Source organism: Scyliorhinus canicula, chromosome 9 (assembly GCF_902713615.1).
Source record: "Scyliorhinus canicula chromosome 9, sScyCan1.1, whole genome shotgun sequence".
In the NCBI taxonomy this organism is placed as follows: Eukaryota; Metazoa; Chordata; class Chondrichthyes; order Carcharhiniformes; family Scyliorhinidae; genus Scyliorhinus; species Scyliorhinus canicula.
This window is the reverse complement of record NC_052154.1, coordinates 63,069,727-63,086,948: the sequence shown is the minus strand read 5'-3', so window position 1 is coordinate 63,086,948 and position 17,222 is coordinate 63,069,727.

Sequence of the window (17,222 nt, the reverse complement as noted above, 5' to 3'; positions counted from 1 at the left end):
ACAGTCAGGACCCACCAATGTGGACGAGACGAACTGACGGTGTTCGGGCTCCCCCACTTGGGTCTGTGACACACTATGGGATTCATCAGGGAGACCCGTAGTCACAGCCAGAGTAAAAGGGAAGCCCATAGAGTTACTTTGGGACACAGGAGGCTCCCGCACCACCATTAACTCTACGACCACGGCACACGCAGACACGTGGCCGACCACATCCACCATTACACTTAGCGGGTTCACAGGACACTCGCAGCAGGGACATATCACAGCACCCGTAGCGATCCAGCTAGGGAACATCTCAACCAAACACCCCGTAGTTTTAGTAAATCTTCCCCGGACAGCAGAACACATCCTGGGGATAGATTTTATGAACGCCCATAGCTTGTCGTTCGATCCAGTGAACCAGTGTGTCTGGCGAATGGCTAGATCAGACAGAGCACCCGCCACCCTCACAGTAGGAGACTACGCTAATCGGATTAGCGCAGTGGGAGAGTACTCATTTGACCTGACTACACTCCACACCGACAAACAAATAAAAGCCCTACTGAACAAACACAGGACAGCATTTGCCAGTCACCGTCATGACTGTGGCAGAATGACTGGACCAGTTCACGTTACCGGACAGGACCCCCGACCACAGAAACAGTATAGATTTCCCCTGGAAGCAGAGGTGGAAATAGAAAAGGTGATAGGAAGCTTATTGGAGCAAGGTGTGCTCAGAACGGTAGCCTCGACCAATAATGCCCCTATTTGGCCAGTGAGGAAGCCCGATGGATCATGGCGTCTGACCATCGATTATCGGGAACTCAACAAAGTCACCCCCACAGTAGCCCCAACGGTAACTACTAGTCCCGAGACCATGCTCAAGCAGGGACTCAACTCCAAATACTTCACGGTATTGGACATCAGTAACGGATTCTGGTCAATACCATTAGCAAAAGCATGCCAGTACAAATTTGCCTTCACTTTCAAATCGCAGCAGTATACGTGGACATGCCTTCCACAAGGATTCCACAATTCCCCCTCCATTTTCCACCGACAGTTGGCAAGTGGTTTAGAGAAATTCTCCCGCCCCGAATGTCTGGTACAGTATGTAGACGACCTACTACTGCAGACAGACACAAAGGCAGAGCACATTACGCTTCTGGCCGAACTCCTGGAACTGTTGACTTCAATTGGATGTAAAGTTAACCCAAGAAAGGCCCAGATTTTGGAAACTCAAGTGATGTATTTGGGAACAGTCATCACACACGGCAAACGCGAGATCGAATTCAAAAGAATTGATTCGATTGTCAAATTGCCCCTTCCCCAAAATGTTTCGGCCCTCCGGTCGTTTTTAGGACTGGTTGGCTATTGTCGGAACCACATCGACGGATTCGCGACAAAAGCCGCCCCACTCTCAGACCTCCTTAAGAAAGGAGCCCCCTGGGAATGGCTTCCGCAGCATACAGAGGCTGTGGAAGAGTTAAAACGAGCCCTTAGCGCAGCACCCGCGCTGCTAGTCCCAGACCAACTTTCCCCCTATGCAATAGAGGTAGCGAGCACCGATCTGACCCTCTCGGCCGTGTTGCTTCAGGAACGGCACGAGCAGCTAAGACCAGTGGCTTATGCCTCCCGACTGTTAGACCCGGTAGAACAAGGATTCTCTGCCTGTGAGAGGCACCTCCTTGCTGTCTTCTGGGCAGTACAATACTTCTCATACATTACCGGACTCAACCCCATTACTATTCTGACCGAACACACACCCACACAGCTACTCCTAGACGGTCGACTGAAGGACGGTTCAGTTAGCCAGATTAGGGCAGCTAGGTGGACACTACTCTTACAAGGACGGGACATTACAGTAAAACGGACCCGCACACACACATATTTAGCAGACAACCTCCAATACCCCGGACAGCCCCATGACTTGAAATTGTAGCTCCCCTGCATAACACAGGACCCTTTATCGCAAAAACACCCCCCAGGAAGATAGGGAACCCAAAACAAAGTCCCCAACCCACAGACACGTGTGGACCCTTGAGGATTTACGTTGACGGTTCCTCCACAGTTTTAAATGGTGAGCGTATCACAGGATGCGGCATCTATGTAGAGGACGCGCAGGGGCGCGCTCTCGAAGAAATCGCTCTAAAACTACCAGGTCACTTAGGCGCGCAGGCAGCAGAGCTCGCGGCCATAGCGTATATAGTGGACCACCCCGCTTCTTTCCCCAGCCCAGCAGACATATATTCAGACAGCTTATATGTCTGTAACAGTTTGACCGATTTTCTGCCCCTGTGGAGGACACGAGGTTTTGTCTCCGCAGACGGGAAACCCCTTCCATCAGCCCCTCTACTCCAGCATATTTTAGAAAAAGCGAAGGACAGGACCTTCGGAATAATAAAAGTAAGAAGTCACCATAGGTCATCCCCCCCTGGGAGTGTAAAAGCCGACGCACTGGCTAAGGCAGGTTCCAGGCGAGGACACTTATGGACCCCCCCAGCTAGCGCACCAGCTAGCGCCCCTGTGAGCGCAGTCCAGATCGGTGCTCGCTACCTCTATTGCATAGGGGGAAAGTTGGTCTGGGACTAGCAGCGCGGGTGCTGCGCTAAGGGCTCGTTTTAACTCTTCCACAGCCTCTGTATGCTGCGGAAGCCATTCCCAGGGGGCTCCTTTCTTAAGGAGGTCTGAGAGTGGGGCGGCTTTTGTCGCGAATCCGTCGATGTGGTTCCGACAATAGCCAACCAGTCCTAAAAACGACCGGAGGGCCGAAACATTTTGGGGAAGGGGCAAGCACAGAAGCAGGATAAGGACCTCAGGGAGGTTTTTAAAGGCAACTTTGTGCCAGGGTACGAGAGATTTAAACACGCACTGACCACACATGAGGGTGTGATCATAAAGGAACAACTTTATGTGGTCCCGCAGCAGGACAGGAATGCAATGATTGCTTTATTCCATGATAACCACGGGCATCAGGGAATTGATGCAGCAACGAGGCACCTCAGGCAACTCTGTTGGTGGCCTAATCTCAGGACTGATGTAACGCATTATATTGAGAATTGCCTTATTTGTGCTCAGAATAACCCGGAGAGGTATTCTAAAAAGGCACAACTTCGGCATACTCGCCCAGTAAACGGCCCCTGGACAAACCTCCAGATCGATTTTATAGGACCATTGCCCCCTTGCAGGAATGGCTATAAATACGTTCTGGTGGTCATCGACACCTTTACCAAATGGGTAGAGGCATTCCCCTCTAGAACAAATACAGCTAAGACAGCTGCAAAGATCCTGACCCACCACATCTTCACGAGATGGGGTTTACCCCGAAGTATTGATTCGGACCAGGGCTCTCACTTTACAGGACGGGTCATGAAGAACGTCCTGACAATATTTGGAATAAAACAAAATTTCCATATTGCGTATCATCCACAGTCCAGCGGGATTGTGGAGCGCATGAATCGGACTCTAAAAACTACCCTTAGAAAAATGGTTCAGGAGAATAACTCCACATGGGATTCAGTGCTCCCATTTGCACTCATGTTCATAAGGAACACTGTTTCCACTTCCACAGGCTACATACCACACACACTCATGACCGGACGCCCTATGAAAGGGACAGAATTCCTTTTAGGACTGGACATGACCAGCCCCGAGGTGACGGCCCTCACACACGAAAAGACGGTTAGAGACTTGGTTGAGACTGTGAGGTCTGCACAGATTGCAGCCGCAGTTCAGCTAGGCAAACGCCGTCAACAACGCACAGCTTGTTTTAATAAGACCGTACACACCACAGAATTCCAGGTTGGGCAACAGGTAATGCTATCTGTATACAACCCCAGCAGTTTTTTGGCTCCAAAATATTCCGGCCCTTACTCAATTTCGGATAAAATTAGCCCCTCAGTTTACAGGGTAAAATATCCTAATGGGAAGACCGCGTGGTTCCATATTAACCAGCTTAAAGCATATGGAACACAGGCCAACCATGCACATCATGTACTGCTGGATGCAGCAGAACACTTCACCCCGCCCACTAGAGACACTTTTCCACCATCCCCCTCACAGACCAGTCCATCATCGGACTCGCCCACGACTCCGCCCACAGACCACGACAGACCACGCCCCGAAACGCCCACAAGCTGCCACAGCAGAGACAGCAGGACAGACACTGACTCTGAGGACAGCGACAGCACACAGCCATACAGCCCACACTGCACCAACTACGACCCCGACTCCAGTGACCCCATGGAAGTCACCTACCTTAAAAACCCAGACCCACCACCCGACCCCGACTACCCCGACACCACACTTGACACAACACTATGGCACAGGGACAATTCATACAGACTTGTCCGCAATGACGAGAGTGACCCCCGGTCACACAATTCGAAAATAGCATGCCTGATCCACACAAGGGTGTGGGATCCGGGAGAGCAGGACGACACGGTGTCTGAATCCCGATACGGCAACCCCTTTGTGACCCTGTTCACAGAGACAGAGGAAAAGTGAGGTGTCCAGATGATGTAAAATAGGAATCGTTTGAGGGAAACGATGTCCTTTCTGATGGAACCTGCACGTATGTTTGTCTTCGTTTTATGTTTGTTTTGTCTCAGTACTGTAAATGGTTCAGCTGGAGGATGGACATCTTCTTTTCAGCTGAAAAGATTGTGACCACCTCACATACACGTTAGCTTGTCCGCCGATACCTTTGAGAACTTCGGTTCCAAAACACCAGTTTGATTGGAGATCTTTTCAAAGTTGTAAGGCTTGTGACCACCTCACATACACTTTAGTTTCTCTGCCGAAACCTCTGAGAACTTCTATGGTGAGCAGCTCACCGTATCAGCCAAATTGTCTGAAGCCCAGCTCAATCCTCAGTGGGAGCATCTTGGCTCCCTTGTTTTTAGGTGCCCCTCTATTCGGTGAATAGAGGCTGCAAGTCACGGTTAACACATTCTTACCCGTTTAATCCAGGTTACTCAGGCAGTGGACAAACGGCACTGAGGACCCGCCCTGTCTGAGAACCCACTTTGGTCAGCCAAGCTCGGGTATGGCACAGCACGCCCTACCCGGGGATCCCATCCAACTCGTACCCGTAGCGGCCCATACGCAACTCATTCGGACGTTTCTTTCACAATTTTGTTTTCATTTTTCGTTAGGCAGCCCTTCGGCCGCCATCCCACATGCTATTTACATCCGGGAACATTCGGATGGTAAACTAGCAAAGCCTGCGAGACGGCTCGCAGGAGAAGGATTGTTAGGTGTATTCTGGTCTTCAAATTCGCTTTTGAAAAAAAAAAATGAGGGGAGTCACAGGGTGTGACTTGGCCAGTCATTTTTAAAGGGTCAATCGGAATATAAAAGACAGATGCACTAACAGGTAAAGATCTTAAACTGTGTATTGACAGATACTGTGCTTGATCCCATAGCTTTCGAAGGAAGAGACAGGGATCGAAGCAAGGATTGTCCATACAGGAGGAAGAAAGAAGGAAAACCAAGTTGAAGATGATGGAAGCTCACCTATTGTTGTTAACTGTTATATCTGTTTGTGTGGAAGCAAGACACGTTTCCCCCACAACCCCCACCGTAAATGTTTCCCGTACAGCCACTCCCCAGTGCTCAGCTCTGATCAGTGAGGTTCAGACCTGGTGCACTAAATTTATGACATGGTACTCCATGTCATACGTAATCGAATCACTACTGGTGATTGCGATCCTCGTTATCCTTGTACAGACCCTCAGGTTGAGGAAGTGGAAGAGGAGAGCCTCCCGTTCCTGCCCTTCCGTCTATGGAGTTCGATCTCCTATTTTCCGATTTCATCAATCCCCTTTGCCCCATGATGAATAAAGCACTCTGTAAATAAAGTTCGACCCTGTATTATATTGTCCTATACTCGACTGCCGAGTTAGGAAATGTGATGTTGTGGTGTGAATGGTTAAGGTTTTAGAGTGTGAGGAAATGTTTAAGTTAAGTTAAGGATAATTGTGATAGGTAGAGGTTCCCAGTTTATGGTAATGCATGTCCCCTTTGACATAGCGCCAAGTAGAAATGTAAGGTAAAAATTTTCTTCCCATAGTTTAAAATAGAGTAGCCCAGGAACTGGCAAGAGGTCAGGGGACACAAAGAAGGCAACCCAGATGCACTCAAGGCGACGTACATAGGTGATCCTTCACAATATTTTGATTGTGAGGATCACAAGGAGGGAATGTAGCCACCTAAAATGGACGCTGAGCTACAAAATAAGCCAAGCGCTAAGACTGCAGGGAAACAGGCAGTTTAGCCAGAACAGCAGTCTGCAAAGAGAGCATTTTTGCATTCTGCAAGTAGCAGAAACCAGTTTGGGCTCAGGTGAGAAGACCTTAGCTAGGTGCAAATGGCAAAACGCTTTGCATGCTAATGAGGCAATCAGACCTGAACACCCACACAATAGAAACATTTGATTCTGAATGGACACATTTGAATCAAGGCCCAGGCATCGAGGCACCAGAAACCTCCAAACAAAAGGGCATAAGAAACGACCCCCCCATCACGGAGACCCCCTCGCATTGGGGAATTCAAACAGTATCGATGAGGAATTGACCCAATAGATAACCAAAGGTTAAAGCCCGCCCAAGAAGAGGGAAGGATATTGGGATCCCTATAAAAGACAGGGACCTCGTGTTGTCCGGTCTGCTTTTTCCGTGCTCCGGCCCTGACCAAGAACTTGAAGATCCAATCTGACTCCAGCCGTCGAGCACCAGCCGCCGAACCGTAAGTGCCAGTACGACGCTCGCTACGCGAACTAAGCCCGCTAGAACCCCCAGTGACCAGAACGCTTGCTGAAGGTTGCAGCCCAAGACCAGGACGAAGGCCTCGCTCCCTGACCTTGCCTGTTCCTGTTAGATAAGTATTCTGATTACTTTAGTTTAGTCATAGCTTAGTCTCATAGTGTGTGCATGAATATTTATTATTACTGTGTAATAAATATTATCGTTTGGACCTTACTAATCGGTGTATCGTCTTTATTACTTTGAACTTGACCTTGGAATACTCGTGAAGTTGTCTATACGGCAACTGGCGACTCCTAAGCTGAATAAATACATAAGACAGAGCCTAGTGGTGTTAAGCACTTGGAAGTTAATACACCCCAATAAACGCGTTTTGCCCACATACCAAAATGTGCAACACCCTGCCCGATGCCAGCTCAGAAAACCCCCATCAATCCTACCCGGAATGAACCTGTGGTTCTCTCGTATCAGGGACCAGACTGAGGCCCCTAACTCGCCCTTATGTCGCCTCCACTGCCCCCAGATCTTCAGAGTCGCCACCACCACCAGACTTGTGGTGTACCTTGTCGGTGGGAGCGGCAACAGTGCCGTCAACAGCGCCCCCAGACTCGTACCCACACAAGACGCCACCTCTAGCCTCTTCCACGCCATCCCCTCTCCCTCCATTACCCACTTACAGATCATCGCCACATTAGCTGCCTAATAATAGCCACATAGATTCAGCAGCGCCAGCCTCCCTCTGTCCCTGCTACACTCCAAAAACACCCTCTTCACCCTTGGGGTCTTATTCGCCTTTACGAATCCCATAATGCTCCTGCTTACCCGTTTTAAAAAAGCCTTGGGGATTAGGATGGGCAGGCACTGGAACACAAACATGAACCTCGGGAGGACCATCATCTTGACCGACTGCACCCTACCCGCCAGGAAGAGTGGCAACGTGTCCTATCTCTTGAAATCCTCCTCCATCTGTTCCACCAACCGTGCCAAATTGAGCTTATGCAGGGGCCCCCAGTTCCTAGCTACCTGGATCCCCAACTATTGAAAGCTCCTCTCCGCCCTCTTCAGCGGTAGCTCGTCTATCCCCCTTCCCTGGTCCCACGCATGCACCACAAAGAGCTCACTCTTCCCCACGTTGAGCTTATAACCCGAAAAGTCCCCAAACTCCCCAAGGATCCGAATAACCTCCACCATCCCCTCCACTGGGTCTGCAACGTATAACAGCAGGTCATCAGCATATAACGACACCCGGTGTTCCTCCCCCCCCCCCCCCCGGACCAATCCCCTCCAGATCCTAGACTCCCTCAGTGCCATGGCCAGTGGCTCAATTGCCAGTGCAAACAACAAGGGGGATAAGGGACACTCCTGCCTCGTCCCGCGGTACAACCTAAAGTATTCCGACCTCCGCCGGTTCGTAGCCACAGTCGCCACTGGGGCCCTATATAACAACCTGACCCACCTTATGAACCCTTCCCCGAACCCAAACCTCCTAAGCACTTCCCAAACTCCAGCTCCTCAAAAACCGTCTTAGGGAACTGGAGCTGGAGCTGGATGAACTTCGGATCATTCGGGAGGCAGAGGGGGTCATAGATAGAAGCTTCAGGGAGGTAGTTACGCCAAAGAATAAAGATAGATGGGTGACGGTGAGAGGGGCTGGGGGTAAGCAGTCAGTACAGGGATCCCCTGTGGTCGTTCCCCTTAGTAACAGGTATACCGCTTTGGATACTGTTGGGGGGGGGGGAACGACTTACCAGGGGTCAGCCATGGGGTACAGGTCTCTGGCACAGAGTCTGTCCCTGTTGCTCAGAAGGGAAGGGGAAGAGAAGAACATTAGTCATTGGAGACTCCATAGTTAGGGGGATAGATAGGAGATTCTGTGGGAACGAGAGAGACACGCGGTTGGTGTGTTGCCTCCCAGGTGCCAGGGTCAGCGATGTCTCAGATCGTGTTTTCGGGATCCTTAAGGGGGAGGGGGAGCAGCCCCAAGTCGTGGTCCACATAGGTACCAACGACATAGGTAGGAAAAAGGATAGGGATGTAAGGCAGGAATTCAGGGAGCTAGGGTGGAAACTTAGAGCTAGAACAAACAGAGTTATTATCTCTGGGTTGTTACCCATGCCACGTGCTAGCGAGTCGAGGAATAGGGAGAGAGAGCAGTTGAACATGTGGCTGCAGGGATGGTGCAGGAGGGAGGGTTTCAGATTCCTGGACAATTGGGGCTCATTCTGGGGTAGGTGGGACCTCTACAAACGGGATGGTCTACACCTGGACCAGAGGGGTACTAATATCCTCGGGGGGGAGGTTTGCTAATGCTCTTCAGTAGGGTTTAAACTAGTTCAGCAAGGGATTAGGAACCTGAATTGTAGCTCCAGTACACAAGAAGCTGAGAGTAGTGAGGTCATGAGTAAGGTTTCAAGGTTGCAGGAGTGTACCGGCAGGAAGGAAGGTGGTCTAAAGTGCGTCTACTTCAATGCCAGGAGCATCCGGAATAAGGTGGGTGAGCTTGCGGCATGGGTTAGTACCTGGGACTTCGATGTTGTGGCCATTTCGGAGACATGGATAGAGCAGGGCGAGGAATGGTTGTTGCAGGTGCCGGGGTTTAGATATTTCAGTAAGCTCAGGGAAGGTGGTAAGAGAGGGGGAGGGGTGGCATTGTTAGTCAAGGACAGTATTACGGTGGCTGAGAGGACATTTGATGAGGACTCGAATACTGAGGTAGTATGGGCTGAGTTAAGAAACAGGAAAGGAGAGGTCACCCTGTTAGGGCTTTTCTATAGGCCTCCGAAAAGTTCCAGAGATGTAGAGGAGAGGATTGCAAAGATGATTCTGGATAGGAGCGAAAATAACAGTGTAGTTGTTATGGGGGACTTTAACTTTCCAAATATTGACTGGAAACACTATAGTTCGAGTACTTTAGATGGATCCGTTTTTGTCCAATGTGTGCTGGAGGGTTTCCTGATGCAGTATGTAGATAGACCAACAAGAGGCGAGGCCGTATTGGATTTGGTACTGGGTAATGAACCAGGACAGGTGTTAGATTTGGAGGTAGGTGAGCATTTTGGTGATAGTGACCACAATTCGATTAAGTTTACTTTAGCGATGGAAAGGGATAGGTATAAACCGCAGGGCAAGAGTTATTGCTGGGCGAAAGGCAATTATGATGCGATGAGGCAAGACTTAGGATGCATCGCCTGGAGAGGAAAACTGCAGGGGATGGACACAATGGAAATGTGTAGCATGTTCAAGGAACAGCTACTGCATGTCCTTGATAAGTATGTACCTGTTAGGCAGGGAGGAAGTGGTCGAGTGAGGGAACCATGGGTTACTAAAGCAGTTGAAACACTTGTCAAGAGGAAGAAGGAGGCTTATGCGAAGATGAGACGTGATGGTTCAGTTGGATCGCTTGAGAGTTACAAGTTAGCTAGGAAGGCTCTAAAGAGAGAGAGCTAAGAAGAGCCAAGCGAGGACATCAGAAGTCTTTGGCAGGTAGGATCAAGGATAACCCTAAAGCTTTCTATAGGTATGTCAGGAATAAAAGAATGACTAAGCTAAGAGTAGGGCCAGTCAAGGACAATAGTGGGAAGTTGTGCGTAGAGTCCGAGGAGATAGGAGAGGTGCTAAATGAGTATCTTTCATCAGTATTCACACAAGAAAAAGACAAAGTTGTTGAGGAGAATACTGAGATACAGGCTGCTGGACTAGAAGGGCTTGAGGTTCATAAGGAGGAGGTGTTAGCGATTCTGGAAAGTGTGAAAATAGATAAGTCCCCTGGGCCGGATGGGATTTATCCTAGGATTCTCTGGGAAGCTAGGGAGGAGATTGCTGAGCCTTTGGCTTTGATCTTTAAGTCATCTTTGTCTACAGGAATAGTGCCAGAGGACTGGAGGATAGCAAATGTTGTCCCCTTGTACAAGAAGGGGAGTAGAGATAACCCCGGTAACTATAGACCAGTGAGCCTTACTTCTGTTGTGGGAAAAGTCTTGGAAAGGTTTATAAGAGATAGGATGTATAATCATCTGGAAAGGAATAATTTGATGAGAGATAGTGAACATGGTTTTGTGAAGGGTAGGTCGTGCCTAACAAACCTCATTGAGTTCTTCGAGAAGGTGACCAAACAGGTGGATGAGGGTAAAGCAGTTGATGTGGTGTATATGGATTTCAGTAAAGCGTTTGATAAGGTTCCCCACGGTAGGGTATTGCAGAAAATACAGAGGCATGGGATTCAGGGTGATTTAGCAGTTTGGATCAGAAATTGGCTAGCTGATAGAAGACAAAGAGTGGTGGTAGATGGGAAATGCTCTGACTGGTGTCCAGTTACTAGTGGTGTGCCACAAGGATCTGTTTTGGGGCCGTTGCTGTTTGTCATTTTTATAAATGACCTGGAGGAGGGCGTAGAAGGATGGGTGAGTAAATTTGCAGATGACACTAAAGTCGGTGGAGTTGTGGACAGTGCAGAAGGATGTTACAAGTTACAGAGGGACATAGATAAGCTGCAGAGCTGGGCTGACAGGTGGCAAATGGAGTTTAATGCAGAAAAGTGTGAGGTGATTCATTTTGGAAGGAATAACAGGAAGGCAGAGTACTGGGCTAATGGCAAGATTCTTGGTAGTGTGGACGAGCAGAGAGATCTCGGTGTCCATGTCCATAGATCCCTGAAAGTTGCCACCCAGGTTGAGAGGGTTGTTAAGAAGGCGTACGGTGTGTTAGCTTTTATTGGTAGAGGAATTGAGTTTCGGAACCATGAGGTCATGTTGCAGTTGTACAAAACTCTGGTGCGGCTGAATTTGGAGTATTGTGTGCAGTTCTGGTCGCCACATTATAGGAAGGATGTGGAAGCATTGGAAAGGGTACAGAGATTTACAAGAATGTTGCCTGGTATGGAGGGAAGATCATATGAGGAAAGGCTGAAGGACTTGAGGCTGTTTTCGTTAGAGAGAAGGTTAAGAGGGGACTTAATTGAGGCATACAAGATGATCAGAGGATTAGATAGGGTGGACATCGAGAGCCATTTTCCTCGGATGGTGATGTCCAGCACGAGGGGACATAGCTTTAAATTGAGGGGAGATAGATATAGGACAGATGTCAGAGATAGGTTCTTTACTCAGAGAGTAGTAAGGGCGTGGAATGCCCTGTCTGCAACAGTAGTGGACCCGCCAACGCTAAACGCATTCAAATGGTCATTGGATAGGCATATGGACGATAAGGGAATAGTGTAGAGGGACTTTAGAAGGGTATCACAGGACGGTGCAACATCGTGGGCCGAAGGGCCTGTACTGCGCTGTAATGTTCTATGTTCCCAGAGATACTCCCACTCCACCCGATCAAAGGCCTTCTCCGCGTCCATGGCCGCCACTACCTCCGCTTCCCCCTCCACCGAGGGCATCATGATCACAGTTAAGAGCCTCCGCGCATTCGTGTTTAACTGCCTGCCCCTCACAAACCCCGTCTAGTCCTCATGTATCACCCCCGGGTCACAGTCCTCAATTCTCTTAGCCAGAACCTTCGCCAATAACTTAGCGTCTACATTGAGGAGCAAAATCAGCCTATATGATCCACATTGCAATGGATCCTTGTCCCGTTTCAAAATCAGCGAGATCAGTGCCCTGGACATTGTCGGAGGCAGGGTCCCCTCCTCCCTCGCCTCATTAAAAGTTCTCACCAGCAACGGGCCCAGCAGGTCCACATGCTTTTCCCGTGGTCAAATTCCATTTGGAGGTTTTGTCGCTCCCTAAGCAGCCCCACCTCGGGGGCCTCTGCATAGCTTCTGTCCACCTTTAACATCGAGGCGCCATAACAGGCGCTGGTCCCTCTCCTCCCCCAACTCCAGCTCCACCCAATGCGGGGCTATAGCCGAATATTCCATTCCCTCCACTTTCGGGATTAGTGCCCTACTCATTATAAATAAATCTATCCGGGAATAGGCTTTATGGACATGGGAGAAAAAAGAAAATTCTCTGGCCACCGGCCTGGCAAAAAATGCCACTTTCTTATTAACCAACACCGCCACCCCCCCTCGTCTTCATATCTAACCCCAAGTGGAACACTTACCCCAGCCATCCCTTCCTCAACCTCGTCTGATTTCCTAACTTCAGGTGCATCTCCTGCAAAACACAACGACTGCCTTCAAATTCCTCACATGCACGAATACACACAACCACTGAACCAGCCCATTCAACCCTTACACATTCTATGTGACACCCAGTCTTAGTAAATCTGCAGCTCACTCCCCTCCTAGGTACACCTCTTGATCTGCCTCATTCACGTCAAGATCTTCTCTTTATCCAGGAACTGATGCAACTTCACCACCATCGCCTTTGGTGGCACCCCCACCTGCAACCTCCTCCTCAGTGCCCTATGTGTCCGATCCATCTCGAGGGGCTGGCTAAAGGCCCACCCCATCCTCATCAGCTTTTCCAACATGCTCACCACAAACTTGGCGTCCAACACATCTTTGATGCCCCCGGGCATCCCCACGAGCCTCAGATACTTCCTCCTGGAGCACTTCTTGAGGACCTCCAACTTCTCTCTCCTCCTTTTCTGGTTGCTCAGCACCATCCCCCCCCCCCCCCCCCCCCCGCAGAGACGTCAGTCGATCCTCATGCTCCACCACTGACTCCTCCACCTTCTGGATGACCAGGCCCTGAGACTCCTGCCTCTGCTCCACCTGCTCGATTGCTTCCCTTAGCGGTTCCATCACCTTGGCCTCTAAGGCCCCCTTCCTTTGCTGTTGGAATTTACCGTTTAAGAACTCCACCAGCTGCTCTGTCGACCACTGGAGGGCACCATTGCCCCCTTGCCCTCTGCCATCTTCACCTGTGTCACATCACAAAAACTTTCCTGATCCAACTGCTCTCTCTTCCTTGTGGCACTCCACGTCTGATGAGCCATTCATCAGAGTATTACTACATTTCCTGGACACTCGTGCACCGTTTGCTCTCAAAACACCACATAATTCAGGTGGGGAAGGACCTAAAAAAATCTGCTTTGAGTGGGAGCCATCAAATGTGCGAACACTCGCTCCATGCCACCACCAGAAGTCAAGTCAGAGAATTTAACAACTGTTTATAAAACTGGATCAAAGGCTCCCAAGGGGAGGCTCCCTAACCAACCCACCTCAGCACTTGTCCACTTCCCTGGCTGCCTCTGAACTGCCAGGCCTGACACAATCTCACAGCCCCTTCTCCCCAGAGTGAAAATAGTGTGATGGGCCATTACATTGGGGCATCTCTGCCTGAAATCTCCCATTTTGAGCTGGCTCCTTGGTAGTGAAATGTATCGCAGTGCTTTAGTAATAATTTATGTTTCTCCTGAGAACTGCAGCATGGAAGGTTTGATTATTATCCATTTGCCTCAAGGGGAGCAGCTTTAAGAGTCACATTTCCCTTTTATGATTTAATGTGTTAAAATTAACTGCCCAACACAAGCATAGCACATTGACGGTCCAATTCATCTAGTCAGATTGTGTACTCATTAATATATTGTGACTTCTTCCAAGCAATCTAACTTTATAATCTTCATTCTACTCACGCAGACTTTGGCGTTGGTTCAGCTTTCTGCAGCTCAAATGTTAACTATTAGAGGTAACTTGTGAGAGTTAAATGTCCCATGTACAAAGTTCATAGATTGTATCCATTCATTTATCCCAGAAAGCCCCCTGATGCTTTCACCGTCTGATCAAATTTCCAAACCTGTTTGGCAAGAGTCATGGAAACCTCTTCTTGAAGATACTTTAAAGATGTTAATTTCCTCTCATTAAGAGTATCATAAATGAGTTCAGTTTTTCTTCTTTCCTTCAGGAACCTGTAACGAAAAACAATTCTACTCTGCACATTCTGCGAAGTGTATTAAAAGTAGTAATTAATTGGGCAGCACGGTGGTTAGCACTGCTGCCTCACGGCACTGAGGTCCCAGGTTCGATCCCAGTCCTGGGTCACTGTCCGTATGGAGTTTGCACATTCTCCCTATGTTTGCCTGGGTTTCGCCCCCACAACCCAACGACGTGCAGGGTAGGTGGATTGGCCACGCTAAATTACCCCTCAATTGGAAAAATTTATTTTTAAAAAGTAGTAATCAATTGATGAGCTATTTAGGACGCACTAGCAAAAATGTTGCTGAGTCACTTGTTAAATGGCTAAAATGCACCCAATGACGACAAACCTTTACTCATGATGCAGTACAGTCAGCATGCTTGTGTGTGACTTTCATTTAATTTGCTCCAAGTGTGGAATCCAAATGATTCCAAAAGGTTTGGTTCCTTCATGATAATCCTTCTACTTTCTAGAAATAGCAAAATAAAATCTTGAATATTGCTGAAAAGTGACATCACAAAAGCTTTTTGTCTGCACTCAACAGGACAAATGCCAGAGTGGCAAATTTCCAATTATCACAATATATACTACAGGAGAAAAAGGGTTCTGATTGGTTGGCACGCCAAAGGGATTGGCCTCAGCACCCTTTTTCTCATGTAGTATAAATTGTTGTGATCATTTGATGTTTAGCAGTCTTGCGTATGTGCTCATGAGCTTTAGACAAAGCTTCTGCAACATATATCTCCTTTCAGCAATATTTAACTTCTGCACAACCAAGTGACTGTTTTTCTAAAATGAAATCGGTGGATAGCTCCATGTTGCTTAATTGATTAGAATTCTAATCAGATTCAATCCTCATGTTTACTGATTAATAATTATTTAAAACCAAGGAATATATCCCTCAGGGGAAAATATATTAGCTGGAGACCGCAACACAAAATGTGATTGAAAAGGGGAATTTGCATCTTTGTGATATTTAAATATATGTCAATTCTTTTTACTGTAATATAAAAAAGTGATGAAGCATGCGTATGTGTTACTGACCTTGAATGGAACTTGCTGGTGCAATAATTAAATCTTTGGTATCCGTCTTCCAAAATCTTATGTGGCATTGTGGCTTGACAGAATATAAAATAAACTTTGCAACTTGATATTGTAATTTGTAGTTCTTCATTGTGCCTGGGCTTTCACTTCAATGTTATTAACTGGATACCACATGAAACCAATAATAGCCTCAATTAAAACTGCACACTTCGTGATCTGACACACACATTACATTAAACGTTATTAAATATTTGAAAATCAATGCTGGTTCTAAAGGTCACTTAAAAACATTTGTAAGTGTTTTCGTACACCGCCACGAGGTTTTACAATGGAATGTAGAACAACTTGTTACTGTTATAGTTGTGGGTGTATGTTTAGTGAAGCAGCAACAGTCAATTCCTGCATTTTAAGTTGCTTTTATATTTACACATACATGATGCTTTTTGGTCTGTGGAAAACAGCGATTTCTCAGTTGGTCTTGTTACAGTGAGGCTTGCTTCTGATTTACTTGTTAAACAAAGTAACACAGAAATGGATAAGGGAGACCTAATCCTCGCTTTGCACATTCTTGGGCTGTGATTGTATTGGTCATGGTATTTTCTATATCATGTACCTTGAAATAATGCAAAATATTAAGGAAGGCACTTAAAAACTTGACTTTCCCCATATACACTGTATCCAGTGTTCACCTGCTGACGTTTTTCATTAACGAGGACTTGAGAGAAACCAAGGTATGTGAAAATCAACAGCAATGGATAAAGTATTTTTCACATTATTCCAAGGAAGGAAATTAAGACCATAAGAAATAGGAACAGGAGTAGGCCGTTCGTCCCCTCGAGCCTGCTCAGCCATTCAATAGGATCATGGCTGATTTGACATTCCTCACAGGAGGGGGCAAGGAGGTGGGAAGAATACAGGACAACCTGATGTCAAATTAAGGGCTTCATTTACAGCATGAAATTAAGTCCTCATGCAGCATGATGACAGAGATCCTTCTTTCTTCAAAACATTGGTCTCCCGAGTTCTTGTCCATTTGACAGAAATTAAAAGTTAAAATGCAACCTGTGTAGGTTGAAAGGCGTCAGATTAATATGCTTAAGGGACTCTAGCGTATGCTACTTTGGCAGAAGGAATGTTGATCTGGAGAGAACTTTTTAAAACAAGTTTCAGCAGCTGACCATGAGCCAGCAATCTGCAATTATATCAGTAAAAAACATGTACCCTTTATATATCTTGTTGGGAGTACTCTGAAGCAGACAGTACTTCTGGATTAAATTGTTTCATTATTCGTTATGCCCAATTGATTTCTTTTAACATTAACCATACATAACCCTTCCATCGTTTTTGCTTCTCCATTCTCAGGTACTCTGTCTACCCAGTTCCCTACCATTTTGCCACTGCCCCAGGCTCCCTCTTAGATAAGGCTACACTTTCCCTCTCTTAGTATCCTCTGGAGTGCTCATCAAGTCTCTCGGCGTTGATTGAGCAGCATCCCCAATATCCCTATTTCTCCGTCTCATCAACCTTCCTGCCCAGTGTGCCCACTGGGGGCTATCTTGCTTATCTTCTTGTCCAACTCACTTGACCCACTGCTGACCATGTGGACTCTGGCAGCGGATCAGCTCTCACTACC